Below are 20,639 nucleotides of genomic sequence, written 5' to 3' on the forward strand. Positions count from 1 at the left end.
TTGGGCCCACAGAAATCTGTCTCTAAGAGAGACATCAAATTAGTCCTGGCTACGTTGTACATGGGGCAGTGTAAAAGGACATGCTCCACAGTCTCAACCTCCGCTCTACCACAGGGACATAGCCGCTCGACCCTCGGAAGCCTCTTGAATCGACCGTCCAGCAATGCTGAAGGCAAGACGTTAAAACGAGCAAGGGAGAAGACTCTTCTATACTTAGAGATGGTTAGAGTATAGAAATATGAGGCCATCCTCAGTCCAAAATTATTAAGTTGGCTGAAGACCAGAGGGGAGCAGGTTTTATTGGCTCTAGCTCTCAGATATTGTAAGTCTATGTCCACAAGCTGTTGGACTACCCTACATTGGGCATCTTTAAGGCCATAGTCTCCCATGGCATCCCCCGAAAAACCTAACAGGTGGAGTTTCTTCGTCAGATCCCTCTCCCACCGAGATGTATAGGGGTCAGCTAACACCAGGGAGAGGTAGCTGCCAGGGGCTGCCAAAAAGAGTGCCCGAAACCACCATTTAAAGGTGTTGATCCACGCCATGCATTCGACTGATCGAATGCCCAGTTCCAGATACATCGGAGCAAAGCCAACACAGGGAGGGAGACCCAAAAGTTTCCTTTAAAAAGCAGCCTGCGTTCTTTCAATACACTCCTTGAAGCCCTGTATCCATATCGGAATTCCATAAAGAGTTTGGGCCAAGGTTTTGGCTTTGTAAATACGCAGAGCAGAAGGAATAAATTGGCCACCTTGGGTATAGAAAAATCTTAAAATCTGCTGATGGCTACAAAAAGCTGAATTCAGCACCTGGGTTCGGTGTCTAGTCCAAGCACCAGTGTTCTGAAAATGTATACCTAAATACTTAAAATGGGAAACCTGCTTAACAGCATTACCCTTAATAGCCCAGTTGTGTAACTTCCGGGCACTAGAGAACACCAAGACTTTTGATTTGTCGTAGTTAATGGACAAGTGATTCTCAGCACAGTAGGACCCAAATGCAGAGAGAAGCCTTTTCAGGCCAAGCCTCGTCAGTGATAGGAGGACCGCGTCATCAGCATAAAGGAGAAGCGGGATCTTCGTTGTTGACAGCTTTGGGGCGTGAGACTCAATACATCCAATATAAGAGGCCAAATCAGATAAAAATAGGTTAAACAAAAGAGGAGCCAGGAGACAGCCCTGCCTTACTCCACTCTTTATCGGGATAGGGTTAGAGAGTTCTCCCTGCAAACTACACCTGACCTGACTAGAAGTCTGATTGTATAGGGATCTAATTAGGAACAACAGACGTCTGTCGATGGAGCTTTTGAACAATTTTGTCCACAACAATTCCCTTGGGATTGAATCAAATGCTGCCTTTAGATCGATAAAAGCAGTAAAAAGTTTACCACCTGGTATGGTGGCATATTTGTCAACCAGGTGCGCTAGGACAAAGCAGTGGTCCAATGTGGCACAGCCTGCTTTAAACCCAATCTGTTCAGCACCAATAATGTTGGACTCCTCGACCCAGGTGAGGAGTCTGCGTTGGAGATATTTAGCGTACAATTTCCCAATGATGGAGAGCAGACTTATAGGACGATAATCGGCTGGGTTGTTCCTATTTCCTCGTTTAAAAATAGGGACAATAATTGCTTGGTTCCAGGAGGTAGGAATCCTGCCAGAGGTATTGATATGGGTAAAGAGTGTTGCTAAAAGAGGAGACCACCACTTGGGATTAGATTTTAACAGATCAGGGGGTATAGCATCAGGGCCAGGAGCTTTGCCTGACTTAAGTTCAGAGATAAGCTCGTTGATCTCAGCATGAGTCACGGGGTGCCAGTCCGGAATTGCAGGGGGCAGTTGTTGTCCGAGTCCGGTCGTGACTATTGAAGCCTGGAAGATTGATCCAAAATGACTTTCCCAATCTCTGTTGGAAATACAACAGAGAGGGAGTTCTTGATGACCAGGCAGCGAACAGGCGACCATTTGCCAAAATAGTCGGGTGTTCTTCTGCTGAATAGAGAGGAGAAGTAGGTCCCACTTCTCTTTTTCTTTAGCCCTCTTTTTCTTAACAATTAGTCCTTTATACTCCCGCTTCAGGTGGTAATAGTCCTCAGGTAGGCGTTTATCCCCTCGATTACGATAGAGCAGGTAAACCTGTCTGATCTTGTTCCTGAGCAGCACACATTCTTCATCGAACCAGGGATTGCTTCTTGGACGATATGGGCCACTTGGCCTACGATCAGCTCCTAGTTCCCTTTGAATACTGTTAATTAATGATTCGAAGGTCGAGATTGCCGCTGAGTCACTGCATGTTAAGGCCTGATTGTATAGGCTAAGACACTCCGGCGATGATAAAAGAGAGTGGAACTTTCTTTCAGTCTTGGGAGACCATTTGATCCTCCTTGCATAAGAGGTCACATAAGGATCCAGTATTTGGGGGCCCTTAGGCAGATGTATATTTGTAAAGAGCCCAATGATTGTGACCAGGGGGTAGTGGTCGCTCTCGGTGAGGCAGTCCACAAAAAAAACATGGACTGCCTGTCTTAGTGGCTGGGAAACCATCACAAAATCAATAACACTACTCCCCCGTGAAGAGCTAAAAGTAAATTCACCCGCTAGATCGCCTGGGGTACTCCCGTTAAGGATTGTCATATTGTGTTGGGATGCTAAGAGGGCTAATTGAACGCCGGCAAAATTTGTTAGCTCATCCTTAGAATGCCTGGCTGAGAACTGGTGTCCTATGGCCTGGCAGATTTCTTGGGAGTAGAGTGCCTCAATTGGTGGGGGAATTTGGCCTCCCAATCGGGCATTAAAGTCACCCCCTATAAAGATGTACGGCGCTGGAAATTTAGTTTCTGTATGGGTAATATAGCTCTCCAGTTCGCCCCATTGAGCCTTAGTGTCGGCTTGCCTCACCGTCGGGGGAAGGTAAACGTTGAACACTAGCATTTTACTGTGTCCTCTCTTAATTAGGAGCGCCATGGCTAAGGACCCACTGGGGGGGAGCTCCACTGTCTCCACTTTCAGGGAGGTAGAGACCAAACAAGCTAAACCACCCTTAGGTCTTCCCGACTTGAATTGTTTGGTAGCAGCCAAAGAAATGGCCGTAAACCCTGTAAGGGATATCTTATCGCATGCCCAGGTCTCCTGAAGCAGGACCACATCAAATGACTGAATATAGTTAATAAAATCGGTGGTGCCGCACCTTCTCCCCCAACCTGCTATATTCCATGAAAGGCATCTAAGTGTGCAAGGGGGGGGATGCCGGGTTTGCTAGTCATTCTGTATAATTAATTTTTTCCAGAGAGCCCTTCAAATCCGAAAAAATACAGCCGTTATTCGATGGAAGTGTCACCCTTTTGGGAGATAAAGGCAAAGAAAAGTGGAAGGGAGGCGAGCCTTGTTCATGAGGCTGTAGGGCTCTACACGCAGTCCAGTTTATGCTTCTATCGTTCATTGGTTGCTTACCTGGCAAGCATTCGGTGACATCAACAGACGGGGTTTGGAGTAGCCCTGGATCTTCAAGTTTACAAGTTGGACATTCTGGAGGGAGGGCCGAGGGAACTGCCTCTGATAAATTGATGTGGACTCCCTGGGGTCCAGGGGGATCCTTATCAGGTAGTGAAAGACTCCAGAGCTTGGATTTAACTGCAGACAGGCGCGTTATAATTTGGGCCCTTTCTGGTTGTGGAAGTGCGCGAAAGGAGTCGAAAAGCTGTATCTCCTCCAGATTCCAAAAATTGTCTTGAGATGGAATGGTTTCATAGATGGGTGGAATCCCAGAGGCACTAGCCTGAGGCTTATTCACTAAGGAACTTTGGAGGCCCTGGGCTGGTGTCGCTTCCTTTGGGGCCATTTCTTCCCAGCTGATCAGATCGTGACAAACTTCCTGATGAGATGGGCCTCGCTGAGGGGAGAAGATTTGACCAAGCTGTAGGAGGAACAGACAAGGTACCATCTGAGAAGATGCCATCGGGAAGTCTTGCAGGAATGGATCTGTGTTTGATAAATGGTCTAGTATTAGGGATGGCATTCAAAATTGGCACATTAGTATGTGCTGCTAAGGGTCTTTTTGGGGCTGTAAGTCTCCTGCTGGTCACAGATTGTCGGTTTCTTAAGAGTGGCTTAATCGATATATCTTTGAAGACTCTGCTTGGCATGATGCCGAAAGATCTTAGCAGAGAACTTCTCCTGAAGAATAATTTCGGGGTGCTGGAGTTATCAAAATTAAGTAACACTCTGGAGCAGTATGCAGGGGAGGGTAAAAGTTCAATCTTCTTCAGATCATCAGCAGTCAACCCCAGTAGCTGTAGTATATGACCCCTTGCCAGCTGAATTGAGCCCCAGTAAGGCAAATTGCCGTTAATGGGATTAATATTAAGGGCCACCTGTCTTGGCTGTAAAACCAGGTGGCTTCTCGCACCCGGAGGTGTAGAGTTCAACCCACTGGCAGAGCCACCCCAACCGGTACTTTTGCTGGGGCCCGACAGGGAGGGCCCTGTCACTGAACCAGGCTGCCGAGCAGTCCGTCCAGGGCAGCCGGCGGTAATCGAGGAAACTAGACAATCTAAAGTACTTATTATTTTATCAAGCTGTGACTGTATACTCGCAGTTGTTTCTGCAACCAGAAAACATAGCTGGGCCAAGAGTTCTATAAGAGTAGGTTCATTTGAAGGTTGAGTGGGGGCCATAGTTTTTGAAGAGCCTTTGTTCTCAACTCGGGGGACGACATCCTCGACCAACGGAAGATCACGATGACCAGCAGCAGTCAGATGAAAGGGAGCTAGAGTTTCCAGGCAGGGAGGTCGAATTAAAGCAAAGTCCTCAATCTTAGATTGCTTCAAAGAAGGTTGGGGAGCCAAGTCAGTAAGGGATCTGGTCCTTTTCCTTGACTTCATTATATAATATGGTGAAAAATCTAGTTTCTGGGACGAGTCCAGGTCCAGAGGCAGAGGGATCAAGAGGAAACAAGCCCTGATGCAAATAACAACAAAACTCCTCACGAGTAAGGCAAGGATCCTACCCTCCCGGCAGAGCAAGGAGCAGGGAGTAGATAAAAATAATAAGATAAATGCAGTAACAAAATGATAGTTAAAAATAATTGTCAGATAGAAGAAGAAGTCAGATCAAAGCTTGGCAGTACTCGGCTTCCAAGCTAAAGCAATAAATCGTAGATAGCAGCAACAAAAGCGGCAGCAAAAACACTCCCAAAACTGAGGCCAGCTCAGGTAGTTAAAAGTTGTTAAAAATACAGCTACTATAGCCGGGGTATAGCTAAAGGTAAATTGAGAAATATAAAAATATAAATATAGAAATATTTAAAATTTAAAACTTAAGAATTTAAAAATTAAAACAGAAACCTTAAAAACAGTTAGAAGATAAAATAAGTCAGTTTAAGCTTGGATAGGAGCCGTTGTAGTTGCCTGCAGCTCTGCCCATGAGTAACTATTTATGGTTTGAAACCCATGATCTGTGAATCAGTGTACTATGTGGAGAGAACCAATTGTGACTTAAGCAACAAAGAGTAGCTAAGCACCAGTGGATTAGTATAAAATGAAGGAACTTCTTTTACATATTTTACCGCAGAGATTAAATATGCACATTAGGGATGCTTAGCAGTAGCTTTTTTGTTACAATAGGGTCAGATTAAATGATCTTTGAATTCCCTGTCAACTCTATTATTGTGAACTTGTTTTTAAGATGCCATGACCTTCTTCATATATTGAATGCATTGCTTTTTCAGGTTTAGAACCAATCCTAGCAACAATGACTTCCTTCTGCCTCATGTACAGCTCCATTGTTTCCATTTCTAGCATAGAGTCTGTTCATTGAAAAAGCCATTGGAGACTCTAAAAGGAAATGATTCCCTTGAATTGCTAACTGTTGCTGGGTGTGGGTGGATTATATCTTGTGAGCACAAGCTTCTCTGAAAGAAATGATGCAGCTTGTGCCAGAGGTACAAACACAACTGGTTTAAAACAACAGAACAGCATGTGAGATATGAGAAAGTCCTAGATTCTCCTTAGCCTCGCAGAAGCAAAAGAAGTGGCAAAATAGTGAGTGTGACTTGACTTTTGATAAGCTTCACAATGCAGTTTTGTGTTGTGGCTTTCCCCTCAATGAATCTTTTGTTGCCACTTTTGTCATTCTTATTTTTTTTCTCTTTAAAATATTACATGCACATGTTTATAAGTTGAAGTCAAAAGTTTTAGAAGAATTTTTTTAAAAAGGCAACTGTACAGTAATATAATTCAGCTTCGTACTTGGAACCTTCTCTTTTGCTGCTCTGCATCTCCTTTCCCTCTTTTATATGCCTTCTTCTCCTCCACATTTTGTCTTCTTTGGACTAACCACAAAAGCTCCCTCCCTTTTTTCTTTTTCCTTTGAAACCTCAGAGGAATTAGCATACATTTGCATTGCATTATCCCTGTTAAGACTGCCTTTTGCATCTTTCTTTTCCATATAGTTTGAGGCGGGATTTCTTGTTTTCCTATTTCCTTGGAGTGGTGAGTACAATAGTAGTACTCTTAAGACTTCAGCTGGTTGCTAAGCATTACTGAAATAAACTTGTCCATCAACAACATGAGGAAGAATGAATCTGAGGACTGTGGCAAATCATTGCACTGGAGATGCCTATAAGGTTAAATGGCATACATCTTAGAGCTTTAATGAACATGGCACATCATTTCTTAGGAGATAATGCTGAGATGTTATAATTATTCCATAATATTCTATGCATAGATTTATTGCAACTTTGCTATAGCTATTGACTAAAAATCCACATGTAGATCTACTACTTCTGTGGCAAAGCCAAGCCATTGTTTTTGCTAAAGCCAGCAACATGACATCCCATTTGTTTACATTAAACAGGTCCTAATCTAAGTGATAGGCAAACCTAGTGAATTGTTTTTGACCAGATCACAAAGAGTCAGAAATGACTGAGAGAGAAAAAGATTAACTACTAACTATGTGGTATCAATATGGTTAGAATCAGTGGTGGGATTCAAATAATTTAACAACTGGTTTTCTGCTCTAATGACCAGCTGGGTAGGTGTGGCTCAGTGGTCATGTGACCATGGCCAGCTCAACATCACTCACGTCAATGGGCGCTTCGCCTTAGCTGTTACAATGTAATAAGGGTTAACCAGAGAGGCAGTTTCTGTAAGCAGGGTAATAAAGATTAGGCTAGAAACAATACCAGAATGTTTCCTTCCTGCCTTCCTTACAGGATTAGCCCTGTAAAGTGGAAAAAATAAAATAAGATTTCTTCCAACAACCGGTTCTCCGAACTGCTTAGAAAGTTAACAACCGCTTCTCCCGAATAGGTGCAAACTGGCTGAATCCCACCACTGGTTAGAATGCCACTTAGGACCGCTGCAAGTGACAAAAGAAAAATCATGCTTGAGATGGGATACACTTGCATTTCGAAAGACAAAACTGCCAGTGAATAATCTCGCTGTCCCAATCAGTGAATATGGAGAAACAAAGTTGGATGCAACAGGAGCAAAAAAGCTGCACTTTTAGTTTATTATGCATCTATGATCTCTACTTGAGCGCTCTTAAAAAATATATTGTATTTCTAGTATCCTGCCTTTCCTGTAGGAATACAGTGTAGTACTCATTAAGAGGTGGGATAATTTCATGCTATTTCTAGAAAAATAGATTGGAACAAAAGTATAAGTTACCAATATTCACCCATGGGCTCCTGAGAGGGAACTTAAACCTTAGTAACCTTCATCCAAGGGTAACATTAGTACTGTATGCCATAGTATCTTTATACGTTGTCTGTAAATTTACTAGATACCAGCCTATGCAATCAGAAGTGAGATGCAGCAGAGCTCATGGTTTGTTATTCCTCTTTAGTCTTTTATAATGAGCTAATGTACACTGGAAGAGACTCTCTTCTGACATCTTTACATATATTCCTTTGCAAGGATAACTTGAAATTACAATTTAAATCTTTTCAAACTACATCCTTTTAGTGCTTGTAGCATGGTTAATAATAGTTTAATTTTTTTTTGTCTTTATTTTTTTTTAAACTTTAATTTCAGTCAACATACATCTTAAACAAAAAATCAATTATATATAATTGGGCTACTGGGTCTTTTGTCTTACTTAAGATGTTTTAGGGGGCTTTAGTTGGTTTGTGGTGCCATGTAGCACCACAATTACAGTGGTGCAGAGATGGGTTTCAGCAGGTTCTGACCAGTTCTGGAGAACCGGTAGCAGACATTTTGAGTAGTTCGGAGAACCAGTAGTAAAAATTCTGGCTGGCCCCGCCCCATCTATTCTCTGCTTCCCAAGTCCCAGCAGATCGGGAGGAAATGGGGATTTTACAGTATCCTTCCCCTGCCATACCCACCAAGCCACGCCCACCAAGCCATGCCTCATCCACCATGCCACGCCCACAGAACCAGTAGTAAAAGTTTTTGAAACCCACCACTGCAATGGTGCCATGTGGTTGTAATAGTCTGTTGTTTCTGACAAGTTTTTGATGTATGGTTGAGTGGTCAGGCACTTTTTGATAATGAGCATTCATTTTGTTAGAAAATGTCCTAGTGGTCTGTTTCTTTTTTTCTGGCATTCTGGGTTGCTGCACTGTATTTGTGCCAGTCTGAATAATGTTCTTACACAGTTCCCCTTGTGGAAGATTGGGTTGTTACTTTAACAGTGGAACACTTGGTTAATGTGGGTGATTTTCATAAACATTTGATGGGCCATTTGGGAGCAGAATATATTGGACTACACAACTTTAGACTGATTCACTATAACTGTTCTAATGGTTTATCTTCTAAAGCAAAGCAATGGTGGTTTATTACAAGAAATATATCCAGAAAGTTTCCAAATTTCTTCAGAAAATCTAAATGCTGGGCCATAACTAAATCATGGAAGAAATAAAATATAGCATTCTTCTTCTTTTTTTTATTGAAAAAGTTTTTAAAATACAAATTTCCCCCCCTTTTTTCTCCCCCCCTCCTCCCTAACCCCTAAATATAGCATTCTTCTGTCTGATTGAACTTTTTGATCTTATAATTTCAAGATCAATATACGACCAATAGTCTAAATCTTAAAAAAAAAACCTAGTGCACATCTAGGGGTTAAGTTTGAACATTAACACTGAAGATTCATATTATGCCTACAAATTCCTTTTGAATCTCGTATGCCCTTCTTCAACTTAATGATTTCCAGATAGGCTAGGATTACAATTCCCAGCATCTCTATGTTAAAACCCAGTCACATTTAGACAGGATGAAGTTGGCAAAGACAGCACAGTACATACCTGTTTCCATTCAATTCCAGGTACAACCATCTGTTGAAACTTGAAAGCTTTAATATAATTACAACTTAGTATTATTTTAAATGAGGCATACACAGCCTTAATATATTGGCTTTGAAAATTTGCTAGTCTCACAAATACAGTGAAGAAAATGTTAGATTAAAAACCACAGCCTTGGTCCCAAGGAGCTAAAATAAGCCTGGTTAAAAAAGCTTTCCTTATAGAAAACCACAAGTTTCACTGTATTTTGAAGTCACAGAATGAATGCTCCAGTTGTCTTGTAGCAAAGGTATTCATAAAAACGATAGCTATGAGACTGAGACAAAGGAAACGGTGGAATCCTATATTTTTGGATCATCAAAGAAAGAGTCAGTGGTGGCACTAGGTCTTTAGTTAAATATGCTCAGGAGCCTATATCTTCCTGTTGAGTTTGTAAATTACATGTAGCTCAAGGCACTTTTTGCAGGTTTGCCACCCAGGTGAAAAGGAAATAACCTCACCTAGTTCTTCAGAAGCAAAAAAAAAAACCTTAAGAAGTGCAGCTTTGAAACCCCACCTTACGCCGCTGAGTCAATCAGCAAAAAAAAAAAAAAAAAAAGCAACGATACAAAAGATACATGGGCTAAACTGCAATTAAAGTTTAATTTTTCTCCTCCTGAAAAACCACTTCCCCAAATATTTATTAAACATTGATTTGCACCACACTAAATTGCAAACCAGCTAAACACAGTTTGCTTAGCATGTTATGTGACTGCTTGTATAAACACAGATAGTTGCCTTAATTCGGTAAACCACAGTTAAATTAACCTTGGCTATAAAGGTATCCGCATGGGCACAACCCAATTAATTGTGAGACCAGAGACGACTTCTTTCTGCAATCTTGGCGTGTTTGGTTTACGGTCTCATGAAATACCAGGAACAAACTAGCCAAACCCTATTTTAACCCAGCTTGCTGTAAAAAGCTCGGACTATACAGTTATATACGGTGCAGGATGTTGTGCAAATCTTGTAACAGTAATAGAGCTGTGGAAGGGACCTTGGAAGTCATCTAGTCCAACCCCCTGCTCACGCAGGAGACCCATACCAGGGATTCGAACAAACGAACTGCCGACCTTTCTGATATGAACAAGCTCTGTGTCTTAGCCACTGAGCCACCTAGTCAGAAAGCGAAGCAGGATTAAATGGTTCAATAGCGCATGCTTGCTAAATGCCTCGATAAAACTGAGAAACATTTGAATTGCAGGTCAGACCGTGACTGGCGCTACCGAAGAAAGGACTTTGCCCAGGTGCGGCGCCTTTCCCTTCCGGCTTGCTTGCCATTGAATGGTCAAGAATGCCGCCGGGCCGGCCGTGAAGAGCGGCCGGGCGGCACTTGTGGCCGCTCTGATCCCTCCGCGCCGCAGAGGGAAGCAGCGAGCTCGAGTTCCGACGAAGGCTCGAGCTTCCTTTCCCTTCCCGCCACTGCTCGCCTGTCGTTAGTATCCGCCGCCGGGCTGGGAAGGGAAGAGAAGGCGAAAAGAGGAGCAGAGAGCGAGCGAGAGAGGAGAGGAGAGAGAGAGAAAAGGGGGTCGGGTCGCTGCACAGCCAGGACCGCGGGGCGAGGGAGGGGCCAGCGAGGCCGACGACTAGTCGGCTGAGGCCTGGTCTGAAAGCGAGGCGACCTTCCAGCGACAGCAGGCCGAGGCCGCCCGTCGCCTCTTCGCCGCGGGAAGAAAGTAGGTAAGCGCCGGGTCTGTTCGGGCCTTGCGGGCCGCAGCTGACCAAGCCCAGCGCGGAGCGGAGCCTGGGGAGGAGGCCCGTCTCGAGAGAGCATCCTTCGCTCCTCTTTGCTTTTTCGAGGCCTAGCCTGGCCGGGCGGGGCAAGGGCTCTCTGCCTTCCCAGCCGCCTGGTCGTGGAGTGGGCGAGGGAAACGCGTCTTGGGCGGCGGGGCGTGCTCTGCGGATGGCCTCTTAACCCCGTTCGGCGGAGGGAGGAGAAGCAGGTTTCTCCTTCCCGGCGTTTCCCACAGCTGGGGCTTCTAAGCCGCCTTCGTGATCGTCACCGGGGAACCGCGAGGTGGGAATCGGTGCCTGATTCACTGTTAATTGGGATGCGGAAAGAGAGAGGCGCTCCTGGGCGACCCCGGACCTCTCCTTGCCCTTTAGTGCTGGGAGAGCCGAGCATTGTTAGCTACGTAAGCCAGATCCAGGAAAACTTTCTTTGCCCATTGGCCCCACGGCTCTCCGTGTTTAGGGAAGGAGAGACCTTGTTCAATCCGGAAATGTTAGGTTTAAAAAAAAAATATATGCGGCCTTTAAAACCGAAAGGCAAAGAGATTCTCGTCAGGTTTGTTCGTCCAGTTTAGTGGTGCTTTAGAAATGAAAAGTTATTTGCTTTTCTCTTGCAAAACCATTGCGCGCAGAGAGGCCCAGTTTAGGTAAACATATCTACATCGATAAAAGCAGCACATTTTAATTGCTAGATTCGTTTGGTAAATGTTCTAAGCCTGGGATGTATGTTTAAATATTTAAGCGTAGTACTAGTTATTACTGATGTTACCAGTGATTTACTGTATAAGTTATTCTCGGTGGTTTCCTCTCCTGAGTTAATAGGTTTGACCTACTGGTGTGGGTATTCATCACACTCTAAAGCTAGATAATTTTGACTTCCTAATGTTTATAAAAATACATGCTTCTGTATTGGTTTTCATAGAGGTGGGATTTATTTTTTCAGTTCCTGGTAATGCATGAAGAATAGCAGAGGGAATAAAAGGCAACGTCGATTTTTGTTTGGAAATTGTAGATCAAGGTCTTCACAAAATGTGTTACTTAATGGAATTGTTTCTTTAAATAAAGTTTAATGAATATGTTTCAAATTATACAGAAGTTACAAACATGGCCTATAGACAAACTGATTCTAAAAGCTGAGAAATGAATCTGTCTCTCTCCCTGAGAGAGAGTGGGGTAAGATCTGAATAAGTCTTGATCAAATGAGTTCCTCTTTTTCAGTGGAAAAGCTGATAATAAAACTTTCCATGCTGATTACTGGATGTAAAATAGAAGATTAAAAGTGTAAACTAATTTCTTTCTGTTTCTAAAAGTAGAATAGTCTTAAAGTATAAACAAAAGTATCTGACCATTTTGAATTACGTTTTCTGATAAAATGTCCTTGTAACACATTCCAAGAAAAGTTAAGATTGCTTTGATAAGATTTTATTTGACATGTGCTGTAGATAAGGTTAATAAATTATTGGATATATATGAAAATAAATTCTAAATTTATTTGTAGGTATTAAGAAAATGGTAGAAAATTGAATAGGAATATTTTTTATACTTAGCATTCAAGTTGTCATTCATTTATCTTATTTCTCCAGTGCTATATTTTTAAGAAGTTACAGTGCTATATTGTATAGAAAATATAATTGTCTCTAGACTTAATATGCATACACACATACACTTAAGTTGCTTAAGTTTTATTCTTTATCCTCAAAAGATGTATCATTTTAAAAATATTAACTATTATAGCAAAGCTGTTGAAATATTATCTGATGCATGATAATTTTTTATTATTTAAGACAAAGATAATAATGTAACTTCCAAAATTGTTGATTGTTATTTAATAAAAGTGCCATTTCTTTTCATAAACAAAGAAATGTATATAATATAGTCCAACTATGTAAGAAATTAGTTGATATAGTTTCTCTTCATTGAATCCTAATAACTTCCAACAAAGCACTATTGTTGCTTAATAACATAAATCAAATACTTTGATAACAGTTCTAAATATTTGATAAATTTAACAATCATAGAGTTTCTTAAATTAAGCTTGCATTTATTTTCTCTCAGTATTAGTGTTTCTTCTGTGTCTCTCTTTCTGGATACCTGTCTAGTGACATTTGGGACAGCTTTTAATGGGGCTTGAAAGATGCACTTAGAATGGAGTATTTGAGAAACCCTCTCTGATATGTCTTTTTAGATATTGGCCATTGTTTCCACTAGCCTTGTAAATATTCATTGCAATTACATGCATTTTGGAAATCACATAACAGTTTACTGTATATGCATGCCTACTGACTGTTTCAGTGTTAAAAGACTCTTAAGAGATTATATCATGTATTACTGTTAGTTACAGGCCAATGACTGGTTCTGCAAAGTTATGTCAAGAATGCTCTACCTCCCTGAAATGTCTAGATTCCTAAGATAAAATGTTTGTTCAGGAGAGGAAGAATGCTACTGATTCTGATATGATTGACACTTTTTAATATTCAGTTTTAAAATTGTATTCTTACTATAGTTTTATTTTAATAAAGGCTACTTAGTATCTTGTCTAGTTCTATAGTTCTTATAAATAATGGCATTGTAATGTCATGAATTCATGAGGATCAGACTAATATCTGCAAAATTGAAGTCCAGTGAAAATAACATCACTAACATTAATTAAAACATATAGCTCCTAAGGTATATTTCCATTATAGCTTGTTCCTTTGAGAACAATTTCAAGGCATTTCTTTAAATTGAAAGTCATCTTACTAATCACAGATGTATTTAATCATATTGGAACTAAATTTTTAAAATATTTAATCAGCCTTAGTGTGTACATTACCTTAATATGGTAATTATTTGCAGTATATTTGAAGACAAATTAGATTTTCCACAATTAAAGTCTAACTGAATTTTCAGTGTCTTATATAATTGACTGATTTAAAAAACTCATGATTGCTTAATAGAAAAAATTTAGGGGCTCATGATGATTTTATGAATGCTGTTTACGTGCAAATCAAAACTCTTAAATCATGTGGCAAGTAGCAGAATTTTGTTTGGCATTTTGCCAGAAATATAGGAAGTTTAAGAAAGTAAAGAATATTTACAGCATAAATATTAGATCCATGACACTGATGAATTCAGTCATAGTTATTTTTCATAGCAATTTAGGTAGTGTAAAATCAGGCAATATTGTGATTTAAATTCAGTATATAACTGTTGAATCAGTATAGATTTTTAGGATCAAGTTGACAATTTTGTAATCAAATTTAATTATCTGGCAGGGAAGAGTTCCAATTACAGGTGGGGTATCTAGAGGCCCTTTCACTTCCTTGTACAAATAAATACTCTCTTGTTGAGTATTTAAACAACACCTGGTAGTTACTGAATTCTGGCACTTCTTTCCTGGTTTTGCTTGTAAGAAACAAAATTCCAGTCATATTAGGGCTGCTTCATGGGGCTGGACTGAATCACAGTAGTGTAAATTTGTGACATTATCTTCTACACAACATTTTTCTAATGTTACAAAGGATGGCACTTTTGCTGCTAGGTTTTGTTTGTTGACACAACTTAATTTGTAACACAATTTAGTGCTTATATAACCTTTCAAAATGCGGTAGTTTCTATATTAAATTATTTGTATATTAGTTATCCTTGCAAACAATCCCAACCTGATTTACAGATTCTTAAATCATTCCAAACTAAAGTTAATTGTTGAGGTTAGGGTTATTTTTATGGTAGGTAGTACTTTAGATGGGGAAAGTGAACAAGGTATTTTAGTGGGATGGGGGGTGGGCATGGGCATACATGTAATACCTGTCACCTTAAATCAAATATCTTTTTATGAGATCATATTGAAGTTCTGGACAGTTATCCAATCCCAAGAAAAGTAATAGTAGCTTTATTTTGAGAGGTGCTATGTAAACACACATTTCTAATGCATACTTACATATTTATATTACATATAAAAAAACCAAAAGAACCCCTTTACAGATGGTCCTCGCTTAATAACCCTAATTGGCACCAGAATTTTGGTGGCTAAGTGATGTTATTAGATAAACATCAGATGACTGCACTGCTTTGCAGTACCAGTTTCAGTAGTCCTGGTTGTTGTCATTAGGCCAGGACCTCACACTTCTCCTGCCCTGTCTCCACTTCAATTCTCCTTATCTTCCTATCTCCCCCATCACTGCCCCACCACCCTGCACTCTATCCTGCACCTTGGCAGTCTAGAGGTCAAAAAGATCAGAGTAGTGCAAGCAGTTCAAACAGTGGTATTTCCGATGACACTCTAGGGAAGCAAAAACTGGAATGTGAAGAAGTAGGATAAAAAGAATATTGAATTTTTAGTGTTGTGAAGTCTTCTGAAACTGTTATGGACAGCCAAGGAAACAAATCAATGGATCATCAAGCAAAGCAATCACAGCAATCAAGGCACAAATTATCTTACTTTGACTGATTAAGATCTAGCTCTCTCGAGAAGGGAATGCTGGAAAAGATATAAGGAAAAAGAAGATGATAAATGGCAAAGGGGATATATTGAGTTATTATGATGATAGGTACACAGTTGGAAGACTTGAAGGACCAGATTAGGGACATATCCTAATGAAAACTACCTATGTCATTGCTAAGAGTTAACACTGAGTTGATGGCATATAACCAGAGAGTTAAAGATTGGTTTTAGGGTCATGACTATTCTCACAGATGTTTTATGCAGTAAATTTTCAAATCTTTGGATAGAAATAACTCCTGCACCTGAATTATTATACTGGAGATCCTTTATTCTAAATGTGGCAATTGTGACACTGATAACTTTTTTTCATTTTTGTCTACACTCTAAATCAGGCAGTTACATGTAAGCCTTTGTGTTCCTCTCTAAATGTCTTAAACCTGTACACTTATGGTTCTTTATGTTGGCCATCAATAGTTAAGCATTTGAACATAGTTTATATAATATTATTATAAAGTATTAGATATCAGTTGTAGGTAGTTTATTGATTAAAACCATTCCTTAGGTGGAGAAAATGAGGATATTTACATTTTATAAAATTGCTTCAGAATTGCTAAAGGATCTAATTATCCATGTGTTACATTAATTATAATGTCCATTATACCGCAATCAATTTCAAAAGCTGCATGATTGTTCCACATGCAATGGGAATACAAAGCTATTTCAATAACTGAATTATTTTAATATTTATTAGGAAGCATTTGAAAATTTGCAAAGTTGTACTTACATAGACCAGAAATTGGTAGAGGGCTCAATTGTCTAGATTTTCTGCTCCGCTTTCCCCCCAACATATTTCTCCTATGAGACTGTTCGATATGTTACCCAGTTTGGTTTGTTAGTACAGTAAAGTTATCCAGAGATAGATTTGTCAATGTAACATGGTAGCACTTTTGTACTTTGTACAGCAGCAGTTCCATCTATGGTGCCAATAGTTGTGATATTGTATTAGTAGGATGCACCAATAGCCATAGGCAACCAAAACATTTTGTATGTTTAGATTTCATGATTGGAAATGAAGTTTTGTCATGCATAATTTTCTTTTGAAACTAATGCTTTTTGCAACTTATATGTCTGGCTCCACGGTGTCTAGGGAAGTTAAACTGATGTGCTTTGTGAATCAGTTACAATGGGTGTTTTTGAAGCAATCTATCTAATTCGGGCACATACACTTTAAAATAACAAAATATTGGAACAGCGTGGAATTTATGGCATCTTCTCTGTCATAGAAGATTCAAGTAGCCCTTTTGTGTGCTAAAATAGTATATAAATTCCATCTGCATTTGGTACGGAGCTGTTGCCTTATATTCTTCTTCACCTCCTCCACACTAAATATGAATTAAATAATTGTATAATGTCCACAATTTATAGAATAGTCTTTTCATATTGCCCTGTGAGCATTGGAATAATGTGCAGTTATAGAGACTTTACATCGTTCATTTTTTCCCCACAGTCTCTGATACTAAACATGCAAATAAGAAACATTCCTTTGCTTTATCATTTTCAGGATTGAAATATGCAGAAAATATTTTATATTGCTAGTGGAAATTAAATTTCCCAGCTGTGAAGCAGTACAATTTATAAATACAGGTCCTTGACTTACGACCCAATTGGGACTGGAATTTCCATTGCTAAGCAAGGCAGTTATTAAATGAATCATATATGATTTTTTTTTGGCCATGGTGCTTAAGTGAATCACTATAGCTGTTAAAATGAATTGCATGCTCTTTAAGCAAAACTGTTTTCCCCCACTGACTGTGCTTATGGGAAGCCAGCTGGGAAGGTTGCAAATGATGATCACATTAGGCCAGGATGCTGTAACCACATGACTGTAGTGATGCTGCAATAGTCATATATGTGCAAGGACCACTTGTAAGTCATTTCTTTCAGTGCTTTTGTAACTTTGTTAAAGAATTGCTTGTAAGTTGAGGACTACTTGTATTTGTAGTTCTGCTTCATGTTTTGAAAAGGGTTTTTAGACACCATGGAATTTTTTTACGTACAAATATGTCATTAATTGCTAGTTATAAAAAAAGTTGAGTAAAGGTCACCTCACATTTTAAAAAACCTCTTCAATCAGCTTGCAATGTATGCATAAATTTTTCATTAGCAAAAGTAGTTATATTACTAATGAGATTTCATTCAATTATGTGAAATGAATAAATAGTTCAAAGTTAACTTGTATTAATTCAGGCAATATAAAAAATAATATATTTCCTTTTAATGTCACCTAGAATTGTACAGTTCTTTTATTTTTAAAATGAGTTAAAATGAGGATGGGAAGTATAACATAATAAAGTTATGCTTATATTATGGTAGGTAATTGCTAGGTTTTTCCATGTCACTCAAGATTTGAATGAAATTGTGAAAGAGACTTGACAAGCACATTGATTAGGTAGAAAATTATTTTACTTTGTTGAATTGTTGAAATGATTTGAAAGCACTGGATACAATTTCATATATTTAATTACCTTGTTGATTCAAGTTGAAGGAATAATTCAATCAAATTGTCATTGAATTAAAGCTTCCCAGAGTCATATTAATAACTTTTGGGTTCTCTAGGTATTAGCCTTCAAAGAAGAGTAACATGACAATTAAAATTGTTACTGTTTGATTAATGAATATAATAAAAAATGTCAGCATGCTTGTGAAAATAATTAATAGAAATACTTTTAATGGTTGGTATGACAAATACAAACTGGACATTGAGTGTATTGGCATTAATCTATGTAACAATAGTGTATTAAGTATAATTTTAATCCATTTATAAGTCCTTATTTGGTGTAGGCACCAAGCTAGAAACTGGGAGATTGTGAATTTTAGTCCTGCCTTAGGCACAAAGTCAGGTGGATGTCCTTGAGCCAGACACTCAGCCTGGAAAGGAGCAGTGGCAAACCTACTTCCAAAACCTTGTCAAGAAAATTACAAGGATTTGTCCAGGCAGTCTCTAGGAGTCAACTCTGATTTGAACGCATAAAAAAAAAGGCAACCCCCTCCCCCTTCCCGGAAGTCCTTATTAATTCTGGTACTGTATTGCACAAGGGGTACAATAATAATAGCCAACATGCATGCACACAATGTATGATTAAGGATACGCGAAAACCAATTTATGAAAGGATTCATGGAACAGATGGATTGTGTAATCTGGGAACAGACTGTAGCATCCAGTTAGTTGAATTTTATAATTTAAATGGACCCTTATAGTTCTGATCCTATAAACTGGCTTCTTTTATTCTATAATTATGTATATTATACATAACAAACCATGTTGGTGTGATGGCATTTGATAATGGGCAGTTATTGAATAAAGTGATTTATACCTTGTGCTTTTTTATAAGGGCTAACTGCTTAATTCTTGTCTTGTTGAATATTATTGGTGTTCATTATAAAAAATTAGGTAGAGAATATATGAAAAAGCTTCTATTCTTCTTTATTGTGCATTATACTGATATCCCAGCATGTTTGTTTCGGGATCAAAGTTACTTGTTTTGGGTTTACATGTATTACTGAATGAAAAACAATGCAAGGAACTGTATCTTTGCCAGTATTGTCACATGATCACCATGAATACTATCATTGTGTCAGCATTGCCATCTGCCAGTTAACATTTAAATCTAGATTAGTAGCTGCTGTTAGCTATTCAGTGGTATAGTGTGTACATTTCTGCCCATCAGTGTCAGAACATTTCACCTTTAGGCATCTTTATAGTTTAATTACACCATGTGTCTTGGATGCATGCTAATTTGGAAATTTTCTAATAGAAATAATTAGCTGGGAATTCATAGATTGAAGGTAATATCCTTCATGATTTTAAAATGTAACCAAGCATATTCAGTTCAATGTTATATTGATTATGAATTCATTTTAGGCATATATTATAAATTGTATTGTGTTTGAAAATCAATTAAAAAGGGTGGTATACTCTTCAGCTCTTAAAATGATGACTTTGGGCTTTTAACAGATTTTATTAATTCTCCCAATTCATCTGGGCAAGAGGCAGGCCTAAGATCTGTGGGTACCTAGCCAGGCCCAAAGGACCCAGTGGAGTGAGTTGAGCGGGAAAGATAGATGAGCGAGGACAGTTGCAGTATCCCTGTCATTGGTTATAAGGACTGGCCAAGTTCCTGAATTTTCATCACATGATCACAGGGCTCTACAGTAACCATAATATCGAGTACACGTTGTACAGGTAGTCCTTGACTTAAACCACAATTGGGTCAACAATTTTTGTTGCTAAGCAAGGTGATTGTTAAGTGAGTTACACCCTATTTTACAACTTTTTTGCCATCGTTGTTAAGTGACACTGGTTGTTAAGTGAATCATATGGTTGTTAAGCGAATCATATGGTTGTTAAGCTGATCCAGCTTTCCTGATTGACTTTCCTTGTTGGAAGCCAGTTGGGAAAGTAATGAATGGTGATCATGTGACCTTAAGACACAACCGTCATACAAATCCAAATGCAGTCATTCTTTAGAAAAAGTACACTTTAATTTTTAATCTTGGATTGGACTGTACTAGTTGATAGTACAGTCCTGTATGTCTATTCTCTTAAATGTGTTCATTTGTTCACCCCTAAGTAATGAATAGCAGCCTTAATTTAAAAGAAAGAAGGTATAGATCTCCTCCTTTCTGAATAAGGTTCAGCAGCAGAAGTTCTAGAACAGTGTTTCTCAACCTTGGAAGCTTGAAGATGGGTGGACTTCAACTCCCAGAATCCCCCAGCCAGCAGCACTGGCTGGGGGATCCTGGAAGTTGAAGTCCACCCTTCTTCAAGCTTCCAAGGTTGAGAAACACTGTTCTAGAATCATGACTTCAGGGAAAGTGGGAATTTGGGTAGGCGTCTGTGAAATTATGTTACTTTTGTTAGAATAAAGCTTTTGTTGGTATTTTTAAGTATTTTTCAACTGTTAAATTATTGGTGATTATGAGATGTGTTAAAACTGCAAAATTAATTCTTCTTGACCTCTCAACATTATATGATAGCACACAGCAGAGCTACCTTTCTGAAAATAAGCAGGCTTTAAAGGTTTTATGTCACCAAGAAAAGCTACATGAAGTTTGATATTAGCTATCTCTTGGAGTAAGATGGGGGATATAAAGCGATTAAATACCTACTTAGTATGTATGATAAGAG

General features: G+C 39.2%; 1 protein-coding gene across 3 annotated transcripts in view; it reads left to right on the forward strand.

Annotated features, from left to right (window-relative positions):
• Positions 1-10,411: 10,411 nt before the first annotated feature.
• Positions 10,412-20,639, forward strand: part of CAB39 (calcium binding protein 39) — a 30,159-nt gene continuing 19,931 nt past the window's right edge. Inside the window, exon 1 of one of the 3 annotated variants that reach the window (XM_034439480.3) lies at positions 10,412-10,977. The gene's annotated coding sequence lies outside the window, so the exon portion shown is untranslated. Of the gene's footprint in view, positions 10,978-11,109; positions 11,315-20,639 lie in introns of those variants that run through there. The other 2 variants (XM_034439481.3, XM_087872694.1) reach the window with 2 other exon arrangements.

This window comes from Pantherophis guttatus, chromosome 6, assembly GCF_059756535.1.
Source record: "Pantherophis guttatus breed Tessera chromosome 6, ASM5975653v1, whole genome shotgun sequence".
In the NCBI taxonomy this organism is placed as follows: Eukaryota; Metazoa; Chordata; class Lepidosauria; order Squamata; family Colubridae; genus Pantherophis; species Pantherophis guttatus.